This window comes from Nycticebus coucang, chromosome 24, assembly GCF_027406575.1.
Source record: "Nycticebus coucang isolate mNycCou1 chromosome 24, mNycCou1.pri, whole genome shotgun sequence".
NCBI classification, from domain to species: Eukaryota; Metazoa; Chordata; class Mammalia; order Primates; family Lorisidae; genus Nycticebus; species Nycticebus coucang.
Genome location: NC_069803.1, coordinates 32,028,502 through 32,044,487, shown reverse-complemented (window position 1 = coordinate 32,044,487; position 15,986 = coordinate 32,028,502). Strand labels below are relative to the sequence as shown.

At 43.3% G+C, this 15,986-nt stretch overlaps 1 long non-coding RNA gene across 1 annotated transcript; it reads left to right on the top strand.

The window, feature by feature from the left end:
- Window positions 1–496: 496 nt before the first annotated feature.
- LOC128576449 (uncharacterized) lies at window positions 497–10,195 on the top strand. Its single transcript, XR_008377372.1, has 3 exons — window positions 497–647; window positions 8,135–8,288; window positions 9,527–10,195. It is a non-coding gene; the product is annotated as an uncharacterized LOC128576449 (long non-coding RNA).
- Window positions 10,196–15,986: the final 5,791 nt, after the last annotated feature.

The window sequence follows — 15,986 nt, the reverse complement described above, 5'->3', positions numbered from 1 at the left end:
CCACTGGCTCCAACCCTGGCAGTGGAGGGAATGGTGTCCCCTAGAGTAGAGCGAGTGACCTCTCAGAGATTCAAGGGCTTTGGGAGGCCACCTGGGAGGGGCCAGCTGAGCCATCTTACTGCAATGTCCTCCAAGGACACTCAGCCCTGGGGAGAAAGCCCTGTTCTTTGCTTCCGTCCTTCCTTCTTAATACAGATTGGTTAGTCTCTTAGATTGTTGGTTTGGTTTTTTTTTTTGTTTGTTTGTTTGTTTGTTTTCCACAAAAGAAGACCTTGAGATTAAGATTTAGATCCAGGTAACTGTGAAATGACCCCTGAAGTGCAAACAAGAGGGGCCCATGATTCCAGGAGGGAGAAAAGCCGCAAAAGTCTGTGTTATTTTGTGTGCTGACTTCTGCAGGAAACCGGGGTTCTGTCCTAGGGGAGATTCTCAAAACCCCCAAGCAGGGAGTGTCCATCTGAATTCTCCCACCAGAGTGGGTGGAGGCTGCCTGGTTTATGTGGCTGCTGTTCTCCCAATTAACTGGGAGTCAGTCGATCCAAGGTTATTAACCCTCTTCCTACATATGCTTTTGAGTTGCAAAAAGTATGCAGAAAGTAAGCTTCTACAAAACACTGAAGGAACCCTCAGGCAGAGGGGGAAGGAAGGTAAGTGCTTGGGGTGGGAAGTTCTCAACATTTGAGCCACAAGTGAACTCAGAGGGGGACGGGGAGGATATGGATGTTGGGCACCAACATGTCTGCTACAGTCAGCAGAAGAAAACTATAGCACACACAAAACATTTGCACTTAGAGACAGACGACTCCGCCACTGTCTGTGCTGAGTCCTAAATTAGGTTGAAGGCATCCTGATGCCTGTGCCCCGTGACTTGAGGTAGAGAAAATGTTGACCAATGCCATCCGCCCATCCCCTGCCACGCTGCAGTCTCACCCCAGTTCTGGGTGGCTCAAGACTCCCCTCCCAACCCTGTGCCTTTCCACACAGGCTGCTAAAGTCACTCATTAGCTTCTGGCACAGAACTGGGGCAAAGAGGAAGAATTACAAAAGATAAAACCTTCCTACTGTCTGCCAAAATCTAGCAGAGCCTGGGGAGGGGGCTTTTCCCCTATGTGGTACAGATCAGGTTGCTTGCTTCTGTTCAGATCAGGTTTTTTCAGCCAAGACACATTTCCCTCCCTCACAAACTGAGACTTTGCTTTCTAACTCCCCTGTCCTCTCCCAAAGCTGTGTCTTATATTACAATCAAATTTTCATCTTACAGTTTTGTAAGCTGCCTCAGTCTTTTGTGGCAGGAGGGATGATATGACAGCACTGGTATTTACCATCCTGCTTGGATGACAAACTATAAAATATGTTATATAATTGGAAACAGGCATTCTGCAAGGCCAGTGCTCTTAAGAACTTGTGGATGATGCAATTTCTTGTTAGGTTATCAAACCTCAGTCTCTAAGGCAAGGAAAAAATTGAGGGAGCGTTGCCTTGTTCAGATGAAATAACTTTGCAGGACAGAAACCGTTGGCCATTTTATCACTCAGATTTCAGCATAAAACAAGAAATCAGAATTGCAGCTACAAGTCCAGAACCGAGTCTACTCAGGACTGCGACAGGTCAACATGGAGCGTTTAGTCCCAGGCATATGTTCTTCAAAGTTTCTGAAACAAACAGTCTCCAAAACAAATACCGGCCAGTCCTGCACACAAAGGTACTGTCTGCCAAACACTCCCTTTAGAAAGTGCTCATCAGGGACTCAGCCCGGTGACGCCTCACTCTCAACTGTTTTTTGCTTCGAGAAGGGCCAATTCTATGACATTAGCTCAGAGATACCTTGTAATTTTTATTCCCAGACGTCAGCACAGGCATTGAGACAGAGAAAATAAATGCCAGGTGTCTTCCTCAGTAATCTGAAGTGACACACGACCATTCTGTCAAGATTCCCTTTTCCGAGCACAGACTGAAGTGTGGCTTCAAGTGGTGGAGCTGCAGGGAGGTGAGGCAGCGTCCGAGGCCGGGAGAGGGGACTGTGGGGACCAGTAAAGAACACTGAGTCCCCTCCCTCTCCCCACCATTCCAGGTGGGCCTGCTCCCGAGGCAGCTGGTGTGGCAAATCACGTGATCTGAGCTTGTATCATTCCGTCTTTTGCTTTGGATTTTGTAACATGCTCATTGTATATACAGATGGTGTGGGACGGGGGTGTGTGACAACAGGACCTGGAAACAGGGTAGCGGAGAGTGACTTAAGGTCAAGAGTTGTGATTTTTGAGTCAGATTACTCTGGGTTCATATGTGGAGGTAGGCTATTATTTTACTTATTTTTCTGATGTTTTCATACAGAACAAAGTCCACCACAGTACTTAACTCATAGTTGAAATAAATGAGATAAAATGAAATGAATGAAATGATCTGTCCAGTGACCAACATGAAGTGCTAGGCACCTGGAAACATTCCCCATCATTCCTTCTGTCAGTGGTGCTGCGTGGGCAGCACAGCCTACCCAGGGACTGCCTCTAGGGCAAAGTATGGCAGGAGAATGAGAATAAGAAGCGTTTCTGATGTACACGTCTCAGACCATCGTTACAGGTCAGGCTGAGAGTCCAAGTAACCAAGGCAGGAGGCCAAGCTGAGTCCTGGCAGGACAGGCTGTGTGGTCAGCAGTTTGAGGGCTCAGCCTGGCTTTGCCGTCAGCCACCTTTGTCTACTGGCTAATTTTGATATTCATTGGGTCCTTTTAGTGCCTAAATTATATCAGGCACTGCCCTTATAAAGTGTAATGAAGTAGACAGCCTCTCTGATGAACGAGACTGAAAATTTTAACATGAAAGATACACGTTAGCATCAACCGTGTTCAAGGCAGTGAGGGTGGGTAGAGGGTGCAGCAACAGAAAATAACAAGGGAGTAATTTTGGGGCTGGGCAGGGTGTGATGGCATCTCTGAGGAAGTTCTGTTAAAGCTGAGACTGGAGGGATGTCAGCAGTTAGGAGGCATGTTGTCACTCTGTACCCTCTCTGCCGGCCAAGAGGAAAGCAGAGCAGCCCAGGCCCAGGCAGCCACACGCTGAGAACTCGTAGGAAGGAGGGGAGGAGTTGAATTGAAACGGGACGTTTATGTAGCATCACCGTAAATCCCCACAACTTATTTATTGACTTCAAACAGGAAAAGCGTACATTTAGGGTGAGATATCCTGGTAGGCACCACACCAATGTTTGTGTTCACTTCTAGACTTTCTCTCTGGCTCTACTCAGGGCATTTACGACTTTACCATTCCTTTGCAATGTTGTCATCACAGTCAACAAGGACCTCTAGGGGTCAAGTCTAATGGTCAACTCTGGATCGTCTCATTTTACTGACCTCTCAGGAGTGTATCACACCAGTGAACATTCATTATCACACCAGTGATCACTCATTCATTATCACACCACTGTCCACTCATTCATTATCACACCAGGGCCCACTCATTCATTATCACACCAATGTCCACTCATTCATTATCACACCACCGTCCACTCATTCATTATCACACCAGGGCCCACTCATTCATTATCACACCAATGTCCACTCATTCATTATCACACCAATGTCCACTCATTCATTATCACACCACCGTCCACTCATTCATTATCACACCACTGTCCACTCATTCATTATCACACCAATGACCACTCATTCATTATCACACCAATGTCCACTCATTCATTATCACACCAGGGCCCACTCATTCATTATCACACCAATGTCCACTCATTCATTATCACACCACCGTCCACTCATTCATTATCACACCAGGGCCCACTCATTCATTATCACACCAGCGTCCACTCATTCATTATCACACCAGCGCACAGTCATTCATTATCACACCAATGTCCACTCATTCATTATCACATCAGCGTTCACTCATTCATTATCACACCAGCGTTCACTCATTCATTATCACACCACCGTCCACTCATTCATTATCACACCAATGTCCACGCATTCATTATCACACCAATGTCCACTCATTCATTATCACACCAGGGCCCACTCATTCATTATCACACCAATGTCCACTCATTCATTATCACACCAGGGCCCACTCATTCATTATCACACCAGCGTCCACTCATTCATTATCACACCAGCACACAGTCATTCATTATCACACCAATGTCCACTCATTCATTATCACACCAGCGTTCACTCATTCATTATCACACCAGCGTTCACTCATTCATTATCACACCACCGTCCACTTATTCATTATCACACCAGCGACCACTCATTCATTATCACACCAGCGCACACTCATTCATTATCACACCAGGGCCCACTCATTATCACACCAACGCACACTCATTCATTATCACACCAACGTCCACTCATTCATTATCACACCAGGGCCCACTCATTCATTATCACACCAGTGACCACTCATTCATTATCACACCAATGTCCACTCTTTCATTATCACACCGGTGACCACTCGTTCATTATTAAGACCAAGAGTGCAAAAGATGGCCTCATGCCATATACCTAAAGAGTGAAGTATAGATGCAAATTACTTCAATAAAGGTGAAACCAGAATGTTTTTTTTAAAAAATAACTAAACCAGTTGAAATAATTTTGTGAAGACAAAACCATGCAAAGTGATAACATTACGAGCCATCTCATTGCAAGGTTAAATAAGGGGTCTTACACATAGGCATTTTACACCCAATGTGTACTTAACAGTCAAGGGCGATATGAATTGTTTAATAGTCAAAACGTTCCTGAGCTATTTTTTTGCAGGGTTTGACGGTATCATGTTACCTATTTGTTTTTACCTATCTCCAGAGCCACAGAGGAATCACAAGAGAAATAAAAAATTGGGCAGTCAACATTTCTGGGAAATGTGAAAATCTACTGCATTCACACCAAGAGGGAGATCTGATAATGAAAACTAATCATCTCTCTCTCCACGTAGCTAACCACTTACCCCACTCAAACCCACCCTGTAATCCAAAGCGATGACATTTGCAATGGCAAAAATTTAAAAGGTACCTTTTATATAACATTAAAAATAATAGGAAGTGCCTAAGGAAAAAATCTAACAAAATATGTGTAAGTTTTCTATGGAGAAATTAAGAGGCATCCAATGTCTCTGAGAGACCTGGAGGAGGAGAGTCTAGGCACCGGAAGGCCTGTGTCTTCCTAACGGCTTGGAAAGACCCATGTTAACAGATTCAAGGCAACAACTCAGCAGCTGCTGTTGTTTTACTTTAGAATCTCACGAACTTCCTGTCAAAGTCACTTGGGAGCGCAGATGCCAAGGAAAGCACCACAGGCGTAAAGGACAACTTGCTCTTCCAGATTTCAAGCCTTAATACAAAACCACAGTCATCAGAACTGCTTTCTATTCGCACTGGGATGGTGCAATGGAAAAAATAGAGAACATTTGAGCTGAGCTGTGAATATGTGACTGGTATATGACAAAGTGATAACTTGCTAGATATGTGATTTTATTTATTTATTTTTATTTTATTATTAGTTTTTGAGACAGTGTCTCACTATGTCACCCGCAGTAGAGTGCTGTGGCGTCACAGCTCATAGCAACCTCAGACTCTTGGGCTAAAGTGAGTCTCTCACCTCAGCCTCCCAAGTAGCTGAGACTACATGCACCCGCCACAATGTCTGGCTATTTTTTGGTTGCAGTTGTCATTCTTGTTTGGCAGGCCTGGCCTGGATTTGAACCTGCCAGCTCCAGTGTATGTGGCTGGCGCCCTAGCTGCTGAGCTACAGGCACCGAGCCACCTGAATTTCCTTATGCAGCAAGTCCTTGGTCTTGGAGATTCAAAGAATGAACCCATGGACCACAGATCAGTAGTAAGATAGGAATTATTAGGCAGAAAGGAGTACAGAAGGAGTAAAAAGCACCGGAGCTTCTGAAGAGGGAAAACCCCAGTGGGAAGTCTCCACATGGGTCCTTTGTCCAGGAATTTAAGGTCTTGAGAAGTATATTTGGCTGGGACTTGGTAGATTGAAAAACACCTTTCCAAAATTAATGAGCCTATTAACAAATGAACGCAGCCCCTCCAGCTTGGGGCAGAATGTCAGGGTGTTCCCTTTATGAAATTGCCCAGGCCTAGAAAACTGGGGTCACCTGTCCAGTGACCCCAGTTTGAATAGGGGACCCCTGTACCAGTGGCACGACAGCTCACAACAACCTCAGACTCTTGGGCTGGAGCGACCCTTTTACCTCAGCCTCCTAAGCAGCTGGGACTACAGGCGCCCACCACCATACCTGGCTATATTTTTAGGGGAGACCTCAGACTGGTCTCCAACTCCAGAGCTCAAGCAATCTGTCCACCTCAGCTTCCCCAAGTGCTGGGAGGACACACCCAGCCTGTTTGCTGTTTTTAAAGGAATTTAACTCATTAGATTAGTGTGAAAGATTGATATGAAAGAACAAAGGATTAAGAATTACCAAGATTACTCTAAAGAGTCCGAGGCAGATGATGAGTCATTCCAGACATGAGGTTTATTGTAAGGACAGTGTGTTGCAGACGTATAATACGCCTGTAATAGCAGGTGGCATTATTTATTCACGCTGGAACAGAATGATTGTATCATAAATATTGTTGGAGTGATTATCCATTCATAGTTAATTAAATTTATACTTTGCATGATAATAATAACAGCAATAACAATACTAATAACGACAGCTAACATTTACTAAGTTCTCCTGCAGGTCAGGAACTGGCCCAGGAACTTTGTTGTTAACTTATTTAATCTCGTCTACATTCCGATGAGCTATTTTACAAATTGTGAAAGTTGATCATCTGAATTAGGTCCTTCTTGTCATGCCCAACTAAATCAGAACCGTGGGAGATATGGGGGAAAAGCACTCAGGGTACATAACGTTGCTCTAGAAAAGCACGTCTCTGCCAGTCTGCCAGGTGAAACTGCTTCTTGTAACCTGAAACCAGTTTTATCGATAGCTGCTGGGAGCACCTGGTACAATTCTGATTTTACCCACCACCCTCGCCCTCAACTTGGAGCTGGCCAGCTCCCCAAAGGTTTGCCTGTGCTGATTACTTTCTCTCCAAACTACATTCCCCGTGTTTATAAAGCCCCCAACCTTTTCTTTGTTCTTTGGACACACCAAAGACTACCCAGTCTAGGTCTGCATGTTTGTTCCAAATGGCAATTCTTTCTTCTGAAATAAAACATTAAATTTAGAGACTTATCTTTGCATTTGTACTTTGTTTTTGCCAAAATTAAAAAAAAGTGACTCTTAGAAAGAGGCAGCATTCACTGACACTCGCGCAATAAGTAGCAGAACAGTGTGTTATGCCTGGGCAACGTGGCTGCCCAGGCCTGGCTGTGAAATACCACGTCCTACAGCATCACCGTTACACAGAATTCAAGGTCATCAGGGTGAAAAACCAGCTTGACAACTCCAGCAAGCAATTTTAGGATGAATTACACTAGGTTAGAAAAAATTTTGCACACATGTTTAGGAAATCTATAAACATGAACGTGAAATGTCACATAATATCCTGGAAATGATGATTGTATCTTAGAGGAAAAAAAGGGATGGGGCAGGCGAGGGAGTTTTTAAACCTTTGGAGATAACTCTCTTGTTTGAATCGCTCTGTGATAAATATGTGGGAAATGCAATTTGTTAAATCTGATTGGTAGATGTTCATGTGCCTCTTTCTTTTCTCCTAAATGTCTACATAAAAATAAAAAAAGAGGCAAAGTATGTATTTTTAAGGAATAGTTGGAGGCAAGAAAGGAAGGCAGTGAGTCTAGAGCAGGGGTCCTCAAACTTTTTAAACAGGGGGCCAGTTCACTGTCCCTCAGACCGTTGGAGGGCCGGACTATAGCTTAAAAAAAAAAACAAAACGATGAACAAATTCCTATGCACACTGCAAATATCTTATTTTGAAGTAAAAAAACAAAACGGGGACAAATACAATCACACCACCTCATGTGGCCCACAGGCCGCAGTTTGAGGACCCCTGGTCTAGAGTATAGAATGCTCTTAGGTCCTAAACTTATGGAGGTTTTAATGAGGCTGCAGTATTAGATAAAATCGCTTCCAACTCTTTCTCATCTTTCTTCTCCCAAACAAAGCCTAATGTGCTTAAACGACCTACAACATTCTATTCTCAGACATTAATCTCAGACTCTGGTTATTATCTGGAACATCTATTGCTTTGTGCACTGTGGGTCCTCAGTAAATCGCCGTGGATTGAGCCATTTGCAATCTGCCATTAAACCATCATAAACCAAATTCAACCATATTATTTCGGAAAACGCCTAACAGGTATTTCTTTGGTACAAAATTGATTTCCTGGGTATCACATTAGAAAAAGAAGAATTGATTGATTTTCCTCTTGATTTCTTTCCTTCCTTCTTTCTTTCTTTCTTTTTTTTTTTTTTTTATAGCAAAGCAAATGAGAATGTCTGTGCTAAGTGAGCTTTAAAGCAGCTTCCTGGGAGCTCTGGGTGTTTACTCACAGCATTTTGCTCTCACACCCTCACTAATATCGCTCCTCAGTCAGCTTTGGCTAACTTTGAATGCCCTTTTCTCCTGTTCAGAATTCCGCAAAGATAAATTTCCATTTCAAGCGCAGCCTGCTGCTTCTGGCTGAGACGGTTCCCATAGGCTGCAGCCCCTCCTGCTGGAATTCCCATTTGCTTTCCGCAGGGCAATCCGCACTCCCCAAAGCCAGACTGCAGAGAACACAGCTCAGCCAGGCTGCTGCTCTTACTCTGCCTTTATATTCATGATTATCTGGAATGGAACTGGGCGAAGCACTTGGATTCTCCATGCTTCCCTGCGCTCACAGTCCCCGCCGTCATCTGGGGCTCGTTTCCTAGAGCCCGGCCACGTGGGTAACAAGCAGGTGACGCCATCTTCACTGTTGGTGCTGCCGTTCTCTGTCAGTGGAGGGAGTAGGGGGCACCTCTTGGCTGCACTGCTGTCATGTCCATTAATATTAATCAATATCCTATTTGCCCTAGATGTTTGAAAGTTATGAAAATATTCCTTGCTCAGTATTCCTGGAGCGTCTGAGAGGCTTCTATCATCATCCAAAAGTTCTTTGAATTGCCCTCCTGATTAATATTTTTATCCAAATAGTCTTTGCTCAAAGCCGATGTATTACTGTTTCCCTCTGCAGGTCCTTGGCGCTCTCGATTTTAATTTATTACTGTTATTTTTGGGCTCAGTGCATTGGCAATCTCTTCCACTTAAATTATTTTGTGTCTACTTGCCACCTAGGCCACCATGCTGGAAGTGGCAGCTATGAAATCCATGATTTGAGGAGATGTTTTTATAAAGACAAATCAAATGGAAAAACAGCTCAGTCTTTTCCGTTGTCATGAAGCCTGTACTTGCTACCTTGTTGTCAGTTCTAATACCTATGACGTCTTCTCTCATACTTTGGGAATACAAAGAGTATGTCTATAAGACATTATCGTAGCATTAGTAGAATGTTCTAGTGTTCATATACTTTTGTTCTGAAATTATTCATATCTCCCCCTCATCTCTCTTCACAGGGAATGGAGGACTTCTCTCTCTCACCCTGCCCCCACCTGTTTCCCCAAACATTGAAGCTTCCTTGCCCAACCACCATGCTCATCTGTGTCCACAAGGAAAACGTGAAATTAGATAAGAACTTTCAGGGACTCAGTATACTAAAAGAAAGAGACGTGTAACAAATAACTATAATGTATTCAGTCCTGCAAGAGAATTTGGGGCAACATTTTTTTAGATCCTAACTTTGCTTCCAGGTACCAGTAAAGATATTCTGGAGACACGGTTAAATTAGGTCTAAGGAAGTATTACATTTAATGGACTTTGGAGTCAGGCCTAGTTCACTTGAGCTCTCAAATCTATTTATTAGCTGTGTAAACATAGGAGAGTTTATTTTTAAATTTCAGTTTCCTGGCTATCCACTTGTCCTAATCACACTTGTCTCAGAAGGTTGTGAGAATTAAACAAAAAAGTACCTATAATGTTGAACAGATGCCCGGCACAGGGTAGATGGTTAGTAAACAGTGGCATTTAAGCGACATGTCTGGTTATACCCGGGTGATTTTCAGGCAGATGGCTGGGTCTTTGGGAAAGGAATAAGTGTGAGTGTAACAGTTCATGCATGTTTATGTCGGTGAAAGATAAGACGGTAAACCAAGTGAAGTAAGAAACTTAGTGTTTGCAAAGAGTGAGTTAAAATGTCACTGGGTGCCCACACAAGGGAAAAACTCGGTTCAAGTTGGGATGAGCAGGGAGGAGGGGGAAGGAAAGGGCCATAGGAGGGGATGGGTGTGCTCCCACCTAATGGGCACAATGGAAGTGTGTATGGTCACCTCCTGGGATACGTCTACAACAAGGACCTTGCCTAACACATGTAGATATTGTAACCGAATCGTCTGTACCCGCATATTAATCTGAAAATAAAAAAATAAGCTTTCTTTTTTTTTTGGCCAGGGCTAGGTTTGAACCTGCCACCTCCGGCATATGGGACCAGCGCCCTACTCCTTGAACCACAGGCACTGCCCCTGAAAATAAAAAAATAAATAAAATTTCACTGGAAAATATAACCAGACCCAGATGAGGGCTCCTTCAACAGGCTAGGGGGTTGGATTTGACTCTGTTCTAACGAAGCCTAACGTTTACATTTTTTTCTAGTAGGAAAGTGGTAGCGTCTGTTTTATCCTCAGAGGCCCATGTGGAGACGGATTCCAGGGGGAAGATGAAGGAAATCTGTAGTGCAATTGGCAGGCGATGGCAAGAATCCAAGCAAGAGATAAGGAGTCCCGATTAAGCTACTGTGGTTGGAGGACCAGAGCAGATGTGGCCCGGGAGAGTCAAAGGATGGCGTCCCCAGAGAGGAAAGAGCCAGCTAGTCACATGCACCTGTGTGTCAAAGGAGGCCCCGAGTTGCATTGCATCCTCGTCGGTTTGGCTACCAAGAATGTCGTACACACCAAAGACAGGACACCTTCAGCTCAAGCCATTGATGTAGATTTCATTCCATTGCCCCTTAACTCATTGATTTTTTCCGCTTAATAGCTATTTATTGGCACCCATCTCAGGGGAAAGTAAAGATTAACAAGACTTACTCCTGTGACTGAAAGGCTTTTGCTGACTGGCAGTGAGAAAAGAGAGACTATCCAGTTTTCTTTGTTCTGATTTTTAAGCACTAAGCATTCTTAAGTCAGAAAAAGCCCAAGGAGCTAATCCTTTTTGTTCTGAGAGTTTATTTGTGTTTGGCTTTCTTATCTTCCCAGCTCAGAGGGTTAGAGGAAGTCCTCTTTTAGGTGACCTGCTTTACTGAGGGCTAGATTTGTTATTTTGGGATGACAGTGAAAATTTCACAAAGTCCCTCGTACTAAGTCCCATCTTACCAGTTCTCCCTGGACAACTCTCTCTCGGAGAGAGAAATCCTCAGCTTTTCTTATTCACTCCTAGACAGCTCCCTGATCTTTTCTTCTTACTTTTATAAAAATTGTAACTATGTTTTTTTTGGTCTGTTTTTTTGTTATATTGCTGTTGTTTATAATAGATTATCTCCTTGGGGCTTACCGTGTTGTGCCAAATTCCCCACTCTTCCCCCACTATCAAATATTCTGGGTTCATGAGAAATTACTGATTTTTTTAGTTTTTCTTCCTTCTGTTAAGTAGGCTCAAATGCTTTGTACTGTTGCTGAGAGTAAGGTCTGCCTGTTTCTGTATTCTAATATTTTTCTAAACTTTTTTTTATTATTTATTAGAATAGGTGAACAACTTCTTTTTTTTTAAGAGACAGAGTCTCACTTTATTGCCTTTCATAGAGTGCTGTGGTGTCACAGCTCACAGCAACCTCCAACTCCTGGGTTTAGGCGATTCTCCTGCCTCAGCCTCCCAAGTAGCTGGGACCACAGGTGCCTGCCACAACGCCCAGCTATTTTTTTGTTGCAGTTTGGCCGGGGCCAGGCTTGAACCTGCCACTCTCGATATATGGGACCGGCACCCTCCCACTGAGCCACAGGCACCACCCTGTATTCTAATTTCTATATTTTAAGCTGATGCTGACTCAGCTATCAAATATGAAAGCTTATTTAAAGTAGTACAAGGTAACTGTAAATGACCTTGAATAAACGCCTGAAGGGTTCATGTTCAGGTCAAGTGACTCACACTTACTGTAGGCACCATAATTTCTCGTTACTTAGAGACTTTGCTTCTAAGTTTTGGGTATTTAAGCCTGCCCAACAGCCAATTTATGATGTAAAGTTGTGTTTATTGTGGAAAATATTTTTAGCATTTCTCTTTCTTTTCTTTCTTTTTCTATTTAGAGAAAAAAATAGTTAGAATTTAAGTCTGAAGACAACTGTTTTTCTGGTATATGGTTGAGTTATAACTGTTGGATGGTAGATATTTGCAGATCCACACTGAAATTTTTATCCTTTTACACAACTAGTCTCTAGCAACGTATTTCAGAGATGACATGAGAAGGTGGTTGAGCAAAAGCTTCTTGGAGATCAAGCCTCAATGTCCAGTTGTACCTTCCACAGCTGTAGCCTGACTGATTTTTGTCTTTCTTGTTATTTTGGACTGCGGGGAACCTAAAAACAAGTTTATCCATAACCTGTGGGTTACTCAAAAACTCATAATGTGAAGCCCAAAACCCTGTAACTGATACATTTTTATCAAAGAAAATGCCTCGACTTAGCACAAGGTACTTAAACACAAAGAAAAATCATTCCTTTCAGATCAATAGCAGGTTTGATTTTCACTGGATCAGTGTCAGTCAAATCTTTTTCCTCCCTCTTATGGAAGGCCGTGCTACTTCAGATTCTTCTTGGTTTGGAGATACCTTTTTTTTGTTCACAAATATGCCTGGATGAAGTATTTCTTACCCTGATGTCTGACCTTTTTTGGAGTTATTTTTAGGATCTGACCTTTCCTTGGGGCTTATTGTCAGGATCCAGATTTTGCTGTCTGCTTGCTTTTCATTGTCTTGAATGATCTAAATCTCTAATTGCTGAAGACAGAATTTACATTCAGAGCCCTGGGAATGGTTTAGAAGGAATTTCTGATCTCTGAGATCTTTCACTGAAACATAAGATGTTTTCGCAATGACAGTATATGCAGTCTTGTACAAGATGTCCCCAAAAGTCACCCCATAGTTCACTACACACAGGGGAAATGGAAAATGGTGGTTAAATGTACCTTTATTTACAAAATATTCATTAAAAATGTTTTACAAAATATCGTCGACATGTTGGCCACCCCTTTGTAAAATATTGTAATGAATATTTTGTAAATAAAGATAATTAAGCTATAATTTCCTGTTTTCTTATGTATTACACCCTGTATTACAGATTGCACATGCACAGAAAAAGTTCTTATTAAAACATAATCAAACCTGAACTGGTGCTGTGACAAACACATCTCCCACCGGGATTAGGAATAAACTATAAACTATTTCCTAACATATCATTTTAAGCCTCAAAATATACCACAAGAGTCACGAAAATACCATTTTATCAATTCCCTTTATCCATTTTGTCAAAATATCATTCATCAATTCACTATAACATCATTTTAAGCCTCCAAATCCACGGCAGCTCGATTCTGGTACTAAGCACAGTACTTGTTCACTGCGCTCTCACGGAGATATTAAGAGACAGTCCCCAAATGCAGGCTGGGGCTGTTGCGATCCTGAGAGGGATGGGGAGGAGGGTTCAATACACCTTGAGGGCAAAGGAAAGAGAAGGGAGGATGTGCCCGGGATGGGGAGGAGGAGGATGAGTCGACGGCAGGCAGCATTGTGTTTTTGGGATGAACACACTCGCTTTTATTCAAAGTTGTTCTCCTCAATTTGTGGGGCCTGCTGCTGTCTTAGGATTCTCTTTCTGAATCTCTGGGGGGAAAAGTGTCCACTGTACTCAACACTGATATGAAACCAATATATAAACACGTGGACATGAAAGATAAAACATAGATGTAGAGTAGCAAGGGGTAGAGGGCGGAGGGAGGGAATGTTCAGCAGGGCCCCGGGTGAGGGGCCCAACTGCAACTTGAACTTTGTAACAAGTAACTTAAGACTTGTACCTTCATTTATTTAAAATTTTAAAAAAAGTGAAGGTTCAACTGAAAGATCAAAGAAGATGAGAAATAAACATGAGTTGCTGATCGTTCTTGCATCTGGCTCTAGACAATTAAAATGTGACAACTGGATTTAAATTCAGGCATGTCTAATTCCACAGCGTGCCGTCTCTCTCTTGTGCCATACTATTTGCTACTAGATGCACTAACTAAATAAATGCTGATCCCGTACGTGGTTGGATCAGCACTGCCCTAGACATGTGGTGAACGGCAGCAAATAAAGTGGGTACGACGTCTGCCCCTTAGAGCTGCCAGTCCTGGGAGGTGGCTAAATAGCAACTAAACATGCACAGGTCATAAACATTATTATAAATAAAAGGACAAATTAGCATGAAGACATAATAAGTAACAATTAAAAGACCTACTTCAGGAGGACCCGACCTGGTATGAGCTTTAGTGATGGCAGCTGAAGTCTCAAGAATAGTGGAAGTGCTTTTCGGCCGGAGCTGCCATCTTCCAGTAATTCACCAAAATGACGAACACAAAGGGAAAGAGGAGAGGCCCCCGATACGTGTTCTCTAGGCCTTTTAGAAAACATGGAGTTGTTCCTTTGGCCACATATATGCGAATCTGCAAGAAAGGTCATATTGTAGACATCAAGGGAACGGGTACTGTTCAAAAAGGCATGCCACACAGATGTCACCACGGCAGAACTGGGAGAGTCTACAGTGTCACTCAGCAGGCATTGTTGTAAACAAACCAGGTAAGGGCAAGATTCTTGCCAAGAGGATTAATATTCGTATTGAGCATATTAAGCACTCTAAGAACCGAGACAGCTTCCTGAAACATGTGAAGGAAAATGATCAGAAAAAGAAGGAAGCCACAGAGAAAGGTACCTGGGTTCAGCTGAAGCGCCAGCCTGCGCCACCCAGAGAAGCCTACTCTGTGAGGACCAACCCATTTCCTATGAATTCATGGCATAATGGACATATGACTTAGCACACAGGTGCTGGAACTTATTTATTCCCCATGAATTCATGGCATAATAGGTGTACGGCATGGCACAGGATAACCAACGGACCCTGTACACTCTAAGAGCCGAGACAGCTTAGAGTGTCTAAGTACCAGTGATATAAGGTGCTGGGACCTGTTCCCTATGGATTCATGGCATAATAGTCAAGCAATGCTTTGTCACATTCAATGGCAAGGCACCTGCCTTTCTGAACTGCTGGGAGCTTTTCCCCATGAATTTATGGCATAACCCATATTAAAAACAAAAGCCTACTACTACTAAAAAAAAAAAAGTAGAAGTCAGGGAGGTGGAGGGAGCGGTTGGTAAGAGGAGAAAAATGTAAAGTAGTAAAGTTAAAAATGTAAATGTAAAGTAGTAAGAAGCCAGAAGGAGACCAGCCAGGGCTGTGGTGCAGTGTGGTGAGCCCTGTTAGCAGGCTTGGTGCATGTGTAAGGAGAAGCCCGGGCAGCGTTCTCATTCCGCTCTGAGTTTCCACACTGTGCCTCTGACCCACAGCCTCCTGGCACCCTGGAGGTGTGACAAGCGCTAATTGGAAGGACCGTTTTGAAAAGGAGAAGCTTTACCTTTTCCGGGTAGCAGAGTTCAACTGAAGATGATTTTCTTCCTCCTCACTAAGCCAATTTAAGCCCTCCCTGGATTCGCCTTTCTGACGTCAGCGTCATAAAAGCCATGATTTGGCACAGGTCTGAGCGTGAACTGCTCTGGGAACCCTGCTGGTGTAATCGTCCCCTGTGGACCCAGCCACGCGGTGCAGTGTTGGAGGAGAGGAGAGAGAGAGGGGAGGGAATTGGAGAGAGGGGAGTAAACCATCCTGAGCATCGTTTTCTCTTTGGAGGAAGTAGTCTTAAACTAGTTCCAGCAAGAATCAGGGTGAAATCCACAAAGCTAAAACC